The sequence below is a fragment of the Limulus polyphemus genome, unplaced genomic scaffold, assembly GCF_000517525.1.
Source record: "Limulus polyphemus unplaced genomic scaffold, Limulus_polyphemus-2.1.2 Scaffold893, whole genome shotgun sequence".
NCBI lineage: Eukaryota > Metazoa > Arthropoda > Merostomata > Xiphosura > Limulidae > Limulus > Limulus polyphemus.
Genome location: NW_013666503.1, coordinates 19,709 through 32,060, shown reverse-complemented (window position 1 = coordinate 32,060; position 12,352 = coordinate 19,709). Strand labels below are relative to the sequence as shown.

General features: G+C 32.8%; 1 protein-coding gene across 2 annotated transcripts in view; it reads right to left on the bottom strand.

Moving 5' to 3' along the window:
* The window catches only part of LOC106461079 (probable cationic amino acid transporter), a 47,737-nt gene extending 35,895 nt beyond the window's left edge, over positions 1-11,842 (bottom strand). The window contains exon 1 of one of the 2 annotated variants that reach the window (XM_022387931.1): positions 11,687-11,842. The gene's annotated coding sequence lies outside the window, so the exon portion shown is untranslated. The remainder of the gene's footprint in view (positions 1-11,686) is intronic. The other variant, XM_022387930.1, reaches the window with a different exon arrangement.
* Positions 11,843-12,352: the final 510 nt, after the last annotated feature.

The following is a 12,352-nucleotide window of genomic DNA, read 5'->3' as shown; positions in this document are numbered from 1 at the left end:
CATAGAGTACACTAAACTTTAAACACTATATAGGCTACACTAACGTGATGTTTAGATAGTTCGTTTAACTATTATACGTGATGTACGTTTTTTTAACGGGTGGTTAATGAAAGTGTTCCAAAACGCGACATTAATTTATTGACGACCTAATAGTTACAAAGCAGTATTTGAATATAAAAGAGAGACACACAGCAAGAAAGAAATCGTTAGTGTTTAGTCAACTGCAAATCGTATTCTTGGAGATTTTTATAGCAAAGTTATGATTGTTTCTCTGTTGGATAAAAGCGTATTATATACTATATATATATTTCCAGTAAATGGTACTAATAATGGTGTACTTGCATATTACGATCCAAATGCGCATTTGTTAAAGACTACTGAACGATATAGAAAAAAGACATCATATACATAAGACAAAAACGTATGATAAATACTGTATATTTTAAGAAAATGCTACTAATAATGCTATTAAGAGTAGTTAACAAACACTGGAAGTCGTGGGAAGAATAATCGTATATTATCATCCAAATGCGCATTTGTTAAAGACTACTGAACGATATAGAATATGACATAATATACAACTACACACATCACTATCTGCATTCACACACACACATACATCATACATTGCTACAGAGGTACATATGATCTTTATCTACATGTATAAATAGATAATAAACAAAAAACCCTATAACCTGAGCGCTTTCACCTTTCGAAATCGCTTGGGTTATAGGGTTTTTATTTATTTCTGTCAAGACTTCTTGAACTTACGTGGTTTTCTAACATCATGAATATAAATAAATAATGAAATTTATAATAACTAAATCTATGTTCAGTATTCTATTTTTAGATACGTGAATGAACAAATTTCTGAATACTAAGAGTTGATTATAGAACTAGATAACAAAGTATTAAAACAATTATTTTAAGCATGTTTTTTGATTAATAATATCTTGAGTTTAACACTTTTTTCACCCAAACCTTTAACATATCTCGTGGGCTTCAAGCACATGTTGGCGAAAATGTTATCATCATGTTTAGGAAAGGTTCTCAGCATAACATTTGTTACTTACTGCACGCACATCCACATCAGGTGCTTTATTCACATACTCTCTCTGCTCTGAATGTCAAACAGCAGGCTGTAATAAGAGCTCGAAGAAAATGAGCTGGTGGAAGATTTATTTTTTCCACCTAAATGACTAGTACAGATTGAAACAAGTTATTCTTTACCAAAGACAAACAAACACATGTGTGTGTATGTACATGTATTAATAAAGAAAAGTATGATTAAAATATTATCGAACTAAAGTGAAAAATTGAGTTTAGGTCAAGTATAAGATAAAGATAGCCTATTATTAGTTTTGTTTTTTTAGCACTGGAGAGAGGTAGTTGAGGTGTGGTTTTTATGTGTGTAGTAACGAGAAACAATTGAAATAAATGGATTAATGTGATGGGGAGACGGTTTTAAGTTTTTGTTGCAAATCCATTGTGACAATGTTAGGTGTGAAGTGAACTCAGTTACAATATTGTTTTCTTTCGTAATGTGAAGTGACACAACTGTTATATTGTTTTCATACATAAAGCGAAGAGATCCAATTGTGACAAAATTTCCAGCGTGACGTGAACTCAGTTACAATATTGTTTTCATGCGTAATGTGAAGTAACGCAATTATTATATTGTTTTCACACATAAAGCAACGAGACCCATTTGTGACAATATTTCATTTAAACATGAAGTGAACTCAGTTACAATACTATTTCCATGCGTAATGTGAAGTGACATAACTGTTATATTGTTTAATGCATAAAGTGAAAAGACTCAGTTGTAACAATATGTTATTTAAGCGTGAAGTGAACAGACACAATCACAACATTGGTTTCAAGCGCAATGTAGTGACACAATTGTTATATTTTCATGCATAAAATGAAAAGACGTATTGATGACAATATGTCAAGCGTGAAGAGACACAGTTGCAATATTGTGAAGTAATACAATTGTTATATTCTTGTCACACGTAAAGCGAATGAGAACTGTTAGAATTAGCAAAAACAAAACTAAACAAGAAATATTTTCCCAAGATTTCAAGAGCAGAGACAAGTTGTGATTAAGTGTTAATGCTGTTCTTCGGCGACTCACTGAACTTCATTAGATAAATTATAACTACAAGAAATATCTCTATCGTCTTGCACACATTATTTCCATTATTTCGTTTTATAAAGTTAGATTTGTTTGTTGTTAAGCGCATATTGAAACCCGATTTTTAGCGTTATAAACTCTCAGAATTGTCTCCGAGCCACCTGGAGGCGAGAAAATTAGAAACCCTTAATTAAAACCAAATATGAGAAAAGGAAAGAAATATTTAAATCATCCTAAGAATATAACACAAAAATTACCCTAAAAATAAGGTAATATATAAAGTACAACAAGATAAGTGACATGGAAAATACCACTTCTCCCTAAATAAAGATGGAATTTATCCCTAAAATAGGAATATTAGAAACATTTCGAAATAATAATATGGAAATTATCCTAAGTAAAGTATAAAATCGGGGTTGGACGGCATGTATCAGAACTACGTATTTCCGACGCAAAATATTCATACACTCGGATCATAAAGATATATTCGTATTGGAAATTAAAATTTCCAAAATGGAGATATCCCGCGTACTTAATGGCATTGAAAAAACTAAGGAATAAGAATCAATTTGAGGCATCAAAACCATCCAGAAATAGAGGTGTACCCCAGCCGTGATAAGCAAAGTGCAGTGTTTTGTAGCAGGTGAACATCCACTAACACAAAGATCTTTGACAAAAGCTGTTTTTGTGTTTAAACTAACAGTACGTAACATGGAAAGACGACGACTACAGAAGTTACTTCCACGAAATATCTATTCAACCATAGCATACCCCAAGCAGCTGGAGAACGAAATGGGTATTCACGCTATTCTATATGAAGCATACAGGTCAAATCATCAGACGCAGCGCCTATGGATTACTGTGCAATCAAGTTATTGAAATGAATACTGGAGAAACGTCGTTCTCGTACAATAGATGGATTATGGAAAGGTAGGAGGGGAAGTGGTGTGCCTGGGACATGACAACTTTACATCGGACCCATTTGAAATGCAAACTATGTTATAGAGTTGTCAAGATGCATGGTAATCAGACAGAGCATGATCGGACGTGGTGACATGGACTATAACGACATGGTGAGTCTCCAAAATTGATTTAATACAATTCCCTTACCTCTGTATAACGACTTGATTTTGTCTTGTCAGTTTAGAAATTACAAATAAAAGTGTAGTTTCTGAAACTAGAATATGCTAGTTGTAAAGTATACAAACGGTTGTATTTATTATTAGTGGAATGTAGACACACAAGTAAACCTAAGTCCATAAAACAGGAGGTTTGAAGAATATAAGTACAAAAGACATGGCTTATGGTATAAGCATACTACAATTAGCACTTCTTTTTTTCCACTTCATTTTTTCTTAGTTTGTTCTTGAATTGAATTTAAGCTAAAGTTTACCACCAAATTAAACTTTACCAAATGCATTGAATTACGATACTGTCACAAAGGCAAGCATCCTAAATCACAAAAATATACAGAGACATAACATATACATGTACATAAGTTCACAAAATGTACAATTATAAATAGTATTTAAACATATATATATATATATATATATACAGTTACGTTCAGAAATAATGTTAAAATACACAAATTAATTAAAATAACCTTTTAAGAAAAAGACGCGAAAGAACAAAAGCCTGCCAATGCCAATCATAAGATTAGAAGAAGTAAGTATAAGAAAACAGCAAGAGAGCACAAGACACTAAACTGGATGCCAGAAGCAAGGTAACAGTTGGCTCTGGCTTATCTCATCTTCTTTCATCGATGTAGGAGTTGAAGGCTTAACTATCCTGTTTTCAAACTTCAAACCGATTCACACATAGAATATATCCCATTTCCGTTAACGACAGCTCTCTCGTTGTGTTATATTTCCAACTTTAATTGTATTAGTCTCATAAAGTATTCCTGTCACTCACTACATGATTGGAACGTGTCCTGCATCTTCAGGCGAAGTCAGGTGTAACATTTATTATTAGTCAGGATTAACAATTTGTTATAATTAACAAAATAACCCCTTGATGGATGTTAGTGTCTTACACAAGTTAACATAACCATACATATTCCTCTAATAAATAACCTGTTCTACTAGAAGTAGGGAATAACTCTCATAATAATCAGCCTATTATTCTTGTTGTATTATTCCTTCAGCCAAGATGACACGCGTAGTGCAGGATACGTACAGACTTCTGTGATGTTAAAAGATGCATTTCAGAACAAGAATATATGTTTTACACAAACATTATAGAAAAGCTTAAAGTAGTCAGGCAATACAGATATACATTTGTTATAGGTTTCAGTTGCTTTTATGCAGAATTTGAAGCACTTTCTTTGACCTTAAAAGATCCATTTCAGAACAAGAATATGTGTTTACACAAACATCATAGAAAAACTTAGAGTAGTCAGACAATATAGCTGGAAGCTTCCTTACTAATCTGGTGTAACAATACCACCTGATAATAAGCACTTGATTTGAAATGAATGATTGGTCCTGTTTTTCATGTTCACAAAATGGAATCACAAAATGCCATCAGTATTTCTAACAAAAATATATTGTTTCTATCTCACTTCTTTGGAAACATCTATAAAACAACTACACCCACAATTAAGTTCTTTATCTCTAATAGAAACAGCTGAAACGTAATACTTTTATTCATAAAATTTATGGTTTGTGTTTCCATCAATTAATCATTTTAAAAATACTATACTTATCAACTGACGAAATTCTTTCTCAGTATTAGTGCTGAAAAAACGAAAAGGCGGTAAAATTAACCCCTGTAAGAGGCTTCCTCGCATTTATTGTTGGAAACTGCATTTCTCCAGGTGAAGTATCCATGCTTTAATAAAACGTTTAAACGGAACTATTTTTAATCACTTTAAGTGAGCAACAAATTCACAAAGCTGTGAAGATTTAAAAATATTGCCAATGTTAAACAGAATTACAATGCTGGAGTTATGTATAAAGAGGATTCGATAAATATTACTTAAATTCAAACCATATATTTGTATTAACAATGAAAGAAGGTACAGGTACCCGATCCCAAATTCGGAATGATTGGGACCTGAGCCATGCCGGATTTCGGAATTTTCCGGTTTTTGGATCGTTCAGTCTGGCACGTACAAATGATGTAAATAAAATATGAAATACATAAATAAAGGTTGTTATATAATTACCAGTTTATTGCTGGTTTTCCGCTTGCAAAGCAGGGACTGTTGGATAAATATTCTTTAATTGCATTTCATCTGAGGATGAGGAACGAGTCCTAGAAGTAGTCGCATGGGGTTGTTAGGCCTAATTCATCACGAAATACCTTGGATAGTGCTATGATCATACCACCATGCAAAGGAACCTTCTCACTCCTACGAAGTTTTATCCACTCAAACAATACTTTGTCCAGATCAGCGTTCTTAGGTTGTTGCAATGTTTTAAATTTTTCTATAAACCTTGGCACTTCACTGTCACTTTCTTGAGAATACTTTCGGAAATATATTTCCTCTTGGCACTTCCAATAGCGACAGGACTATTTGCTTGCCTTTTGGACATTTTCACGATGAGCAAAAGGGTAAAAAATTCAAGTTAACACAGAGAGAGAGGGCTGCACAACCAAAGGGCAGGTTTCATGTACTGCAACAATCGCCACGCCCCCAAACAAAGCGGCTATGCCGGTAATTAGTCTAAAATTAAGCTTAAGATAAATCTTTACTTACTTATTTGTATTTACCTATTTGTACAGCAATTTTTACAGTAAAATTTAGTGCCGTTTTCAAAAATTTCAAGTCGGAAGTGTGCATCAGTAACCAGAAAAAGCCCGGAAATTTCTCGAAGCTAATGGAGTGTTCACCAACATAGCCGGTTTCTGGAACATTCTGGTTTTCGTGGTAGCCGGATTTCGGATCGTCTACCTGGTAGTAGCTGCCACAGACTGTTTCAGTTTTATTTCTTCGGCACAGTGTTTTTCAACTTCTTGGTTATCCAGCTAACACACTGGCTCTAACACACGGTCACTCAGTTGTTTTTGATTAGATTAAAACTATACATTCAAGTGTTGTTCTTTAGTGCTGCAAAACAGATCAATTAGCCAGTTGATTCTGATATTATGGACAGTTGTTACTGACTGTATGAAAAGTTGTACATTTATCCAGTTTTACGGGTGTACTAACAAAAGTATTGTTAACATATGTTACTGTATATTCTAAATATTTTACAATCAACCATTTGTTCAGAACTATATTAATTTTGTTCAGTCAAACAGCTGCTCCTGACTGTGTTAAGGTTAATAAATTCAATTAGATGTTTCTGACTGTAAGAGTTACTATCAGTGTTAAAATCTTACATTTAACACATTACTGAATGCGTTAACGATTGTACTTTCAAGCACCTGTACCTGAAAGTAATAACCTGAATACAATTATCCAGTTGCGTTTAGTTGTATTTAGAAATGTCCATTCGAAGCTTTTCTTTCTTAGTGTATTAAAACGTTTAGATTAAACCTTGTTCCTGATTATGCTTTCAAACGTACCATTGACCGTTTTAAACATTTGTATAAAAATCAATTGCACTGATTGTGTTAAAAAATGTACAATGAACTTGTTGGTTATAGCTACATCAAAGGTTTTAAGACCCAATTATCTGAACCTGACTACGCTACTGCTTTTCCTCGTAATTTTTATATCAACAGGTGTTTCTGACTACTATACAAATTTTGAATTCGTTTTCGTTTAGCCAAAGTATTAAATGTTACGCTGTTAAATTAGAAACAACAACCTCATGAGAATACTAATAAAATGTAGTTATCCCAGTCAACATATTCTCTGCCATGTTCAATCGATGCCAGTTAGAACAGGAACAAGACAAACAAGCTCCCTTCTCTAACGGTCAAATTACGAGCTTATATCACGTGACTCAGAGCTTAGACGTCTAAGGCAATTGGTTAATATTCTGCCAACCTTCATTTTGTGAAACACTAGACTCAACCATCACCCATTACGAGAAAAAGTTTTTCTTTTTTATAGCCTACCACAGTTGGGTCCATTGGTCACGTGGTGTAATTGCATCTTGATTTATTCTGATATTCTGTTACTTAAAACACACACAAAATACGTGAAGTTATGGGAAATAACATCATATAACTTGAATACAGTGCTTTGCATATGTCACTCATCCTGTTGAGAGTTTCTGCTTTGTGAAGAACGATAAAAATAGTTTAACTTTGTTCATTATTTGAAACATTCTAGCCTATTTAGCCGGAATAACTAATACTTTTCAAATGATATTGAAATACTTATAAGCGCATCAATAATAAACGAATGATTTTATTAAGGTTAAGTATAGATTTTCCTCTCGAAAGGTTAAAACTATATTCGCTTATTGTAGTTAAATAGTTCTGAGACATTGAGTATGCTACTAAAGTGAAGATCACTGTTAGGTAAAGATCTAACCTCAACCAGAAAAGATAAGTATGTTATAATAATATTAAACCTTATAACCCGAGCACTTTCGAAAGGTGGACCACCTTTCCAAAGCGCTCGGGTTATAGGGTTTCTATTCATTTTTCTCAAGACTTCTAACATCATGAATGATAATATTAAATGCATCGTTCTGTCAGCTAATGTTATCTAATATTAGCAAAACAGCAACAGAATGTCTGTAATATTACATAGAATAAAAATCTCCCAAACAACAATACTAAATCTTTTCCTTTTTTTTTTTCTTTTGAGTTTGTATTTGTAGTTAATGGGAGGGATATTAATAAGAAACAAAAAAATTTAAAGCTACTCAATAAAATATTTATTCGGTTTAGCAAATTCCCGGTACTGTCGTTCAATGTTCTGATTATTAGAAATTCTTGTGATTAAGCCTGTTAGCTCACTACACATGCTACAATTTCACATCTTACCCATCTCGGTACTGTCGTTCAATGTTCTGATTATTAGAAATTCGTGTGACTGTTAACTCACTACACATGCCACAATTTCACATCTTACCCATCTCGGTACTGTCGTTCAATGTTCTGATTATTAGAAATTCTTGTGATTAAGCCTGTTAGCTCATTACACATGCCACAATTTCACATCTTACCCATCTCGGTACTGTCGTTCAATGTTCTGATTATTAGAAATTCTTGTGATTAAGCCTGTTAGCTCATTACACATGCTACAATTTCACATCTTACCCACATAAACAGAAATTCATATTTGACCGTGCAGATAATGATTCTGACAACAGCCAAATTAAACATTTTTGCTGTTTTACTTTTCATTATATCACATTGTAGGCCATTATTAGTTATTACATGCTACTCTGTGACTTTATATTTTAAATATACTACAATAGCGTGTAGGCATTTTGTATTTCTACTGCCGCAAAATAAATAATTGACGGTTGGTTGTTTATAGAAAAAATGTCTCGTCTGATAATTGTTAGAAAACGTCTTAGGCTAAAATGAATTCGACGGAAAAATAATTTGTGAAGAACGCCGTTCCTTCTGTAGTTGTTAAAAACGAAAAGTTACTAAGGTTTAAAAGTTTGGAGACGGCTTGAATGGATAATGAAGAAAACCTTATTATAAATGTGCAACGTTTCGATAATATTATGTCTCTCCAAACTTTTATTTTCTAAAAAGTGGGTTCCTCGTCATCAAAATTAACTAAGGTTTAATTGGCATAAGCTTTTATTTATCTTATTGGCTCAGAAGTTTAAAAAAAGTCTTTGAATCGAAACAAATATAAGTTTGTTTAAAGAATATAGACAGCTATTTATAAAAAAAAAAAAAACCTGCGCCAGATAATTTTCTACCGAATAGACAGATAGCTCTCTGATAATTTCTACATTTTATTAGACTAATAGGTAGCAAGATGATTTCAACACGAAATATTTTACAAAATTATTAGGCTATTGTATTGTAAAATAAACATTAAATCCTTAAGTAGTTTGGTATTGTAACGTGTAACATGAGGCTCTTAAGTAGCTAATAATTTTATTGTTATATAAACATGAGGTCTTTAAGTAGTTCGGAATTGTAATATGAACATAAGGTTCTTAAGTAGCTAATAATTTTATTGTTATATAAACATGAGGTCTTTAAGTAGTTCGGAATTGTAATATGAACATAAGGTTCTTAAGTAGCTAATAATTTTATTGTTATATAAACATGAGGTCTTTAAGTAGTTCGGAATTGTAATATGAACATAAGGTTCTTAAGTAGCTGATCATTTTATTGTTACATAAACATAAGGTATTTAAGTGGTTCAGTATTGTTATACAAACATGAGGTTCTTAAGTAGCTGATCATTTTATTGTTACATAAACATAAGGTATTTAAGTGGTTCGGTATTGTTATACAAACATGGGTTCCTTAAGTAGTTCGGTATTGTAACATGTAACATGAGGCTCTTAATTAGCTAACAGTTTTATTGTTATAGAAACATGAGGTTCTTATATAGTTCGGTTGAATTTCGCGCAAAGCTACACGAGGGCTATCTGCGCTAGCCGTCCCTAATTCAGCAGTGAAACACTAGAGAAAAGGTAGCTAGTCATCTACTCTTGGGCTGATCTTTTACCAACGAATAGTGGGATTGACCGTCAAACCATAACGCCCCCATGGCTAAAAGGGCGAGCATGTTTGGGGGTATGGGGATTGAACCCTCTACCTTCAGATTGAGATTTAAGCGCCCTAAACACCTGGCTAAGTAGTTTGTATTGCCATATAAGCTTAGGTAGTTAGTAAATGTATTGTTATACAGACATGAGGTTCTTATATTCCTAGATAGGCTATTATTATGTAAATATGAAGTCATTAAGTAGGTAAGAGTTGTGTTGTTCTACAAACATGAAGTCCTCGAGTAGTTGGGTATTGTATTGTTATATAAACATGTAGTTAGATATGATATTGCTATAGAAACACGAAGTCCTTAAATAGCTAAGAGCTGTATAATTATACAAAAACGAGGTTCTTAAATGGCTAGTAGTTGTCTGTTATATAAAAGGGGTTTTTTAAGTACCTAAGTAGGTTATGGTTATTGTTGTGCTAAGATTAAGTCTTTATGTAGCTGGGTATCGTGTTTAGCTTAAATATGAGTTTTTATTAACTTGGAATTTATATGTTTAATACAAAGTTCTTAGGTAGCTAGACAATACACCGAAGTCAAAATCAATATACATAAAGATGTATACTAGTGAAGGTACGAGTATTGAATGAAGGGAAAATGGAGCGAGGACGGTGATGTGCCATACGTAAAATTACATAAGCGTGAAAGGTTAAAATAGCTTAAGAATAACCACAAAAGCAGCTCCTACGAAAATACCAAAAATACTGAATACCTAAAAGAAACATGATTGTTTAGTTGGATGTTAAGGTTAAGATATACTGTATAAAATATTTAGCATGCTTAATAAAATGTGAAATTATCAAAAGTTAAAGTTAGATCAGTAAAAGATAAGGTTAAATATTAGTGCTTTTTCGTACCTTGATTACTTTGTATGATAACACAATGATTAGTTAAGAATACATCCTGAGTGTTCAATATCGATATATTAAAGTCATGACACTTAGAGCTTTAAATAAAATTAACCCGAGATTGTGATACCAAGAATTTTTCACAGAGATAATATGGTACTTTGATAATGATAATATCAGACTGTGATATCGAGAATGCTTTAGAAAGATAATTAGATATTATGAAACCAAGACTGTTTTATAAAGATAACTTAGGGCCAAGAGATTTTTTTCTCTCATGGGTAATGAATAGCTGAAAAATAGGTCTTGATTATTATAACGTTTTGTAAGATTTAACCAGAATTCTTGATACCCAAAAACGATAACCCAGGATTTCTTAGAAATCATGTTCTAGAAAGATAACCAGGCTTCGTACTGGCAAAAATGCCCTATAAATAATCTGGGTTGTTTTAGAAACCATGTTCTAGAAAGATAACAGGCTTCGTACTGGCAAAAATGCCCTACAAATAACCTGGGTTTTTTAGAATTCATGTTCTAAAAAGATAACAGGCTTCGTACTGGCAAAAATGCCCAATAAATAACCTGGGTGTTTTATGAAACCATGTTCTAGAAAGATAACCAGGCTTCGTACTGGCAAAGATGCTAAATAACGATAACCAGAGGTTCGTTAGAAATAATTTTCTAGATAGAGAAACAGACTTCATGCTGGATAAAGATGCTAAAAAGAAGATAATTCAGGGCTTGTTAGAAGGTTTTTTTATACAAATGTAATTCGAAGTCAGAGTAGTAACAATGTCCTGGAAATGTAACCTGGTTTATTTGCTGTTAAAGATGCTAAAAGATATATCCCTGGTTTTTATAGAAAGGTTGTTTTATAAGGATAACCCAGAATTACGGTAGTAGCAAAGTTTTAGAAACATAAACCAGGATATTGGTTGTAACAATATTCTTATAAATGTAACCCGAGGCTATATTCAGCAATAATGGTTTCGAAAATTATGCAGGATTACAGACAATAATTTCTTCTCTAAGACAGAAACACAAATTCGTTACTGAAACCATAAGTAATCCTGCACTCTAGACCAACTAGATTATCTTTCCTTACCGTGAAGACGAGGAAAGTAGAGAAGGTCGTGAGAGTTTCTTACAAGTCTAGATCGTTCGTTCTACAGTACCTCGACAAAACGACCAGCGAATTTCTAACCAGCTGCTCTTTTCCTGGTTGCCTCTTGGGTCGTCTGGCATCTACGTTCCAAAATACATTTACTGTAAGTCTCTTCTGTGATAACCGATCATAGGAGTACGGTCGTTGCTATAGCAATGAAAATGGTCGCCTCCTAGCGGGCACTCTTCTGAGGAATTCACAGTTTTTATATAAAACAAGCTATAATTACTATAGAGAGTTCAAAGAGTATGTTTCTACGTTTCTGCCCTTTAAATTTGAGAGCCATCGATCAATGGCTCATTTATTTCTGCAGTAGACTAAAGGGAAATCACAGAAAAACGTCTTTGTTTCTTTGTTTTCACTAATTTGTTATGGTTTTTGAAAGGAATACATTCCAAGATGAATTTTGCGTGATAAATGAACACAAATATTCCTATATAATACATACAATATTATTATTATATTGGAACTTAATTATATATATGTATATTTGGAAATTATGAGAGAATTAACAATACTTTTTCCGGAAGAAGTGCAGGTGTGTATAACAATAAAAATGAGTTGATTTTTAGTACAGTAATTCGATTTGGATATAC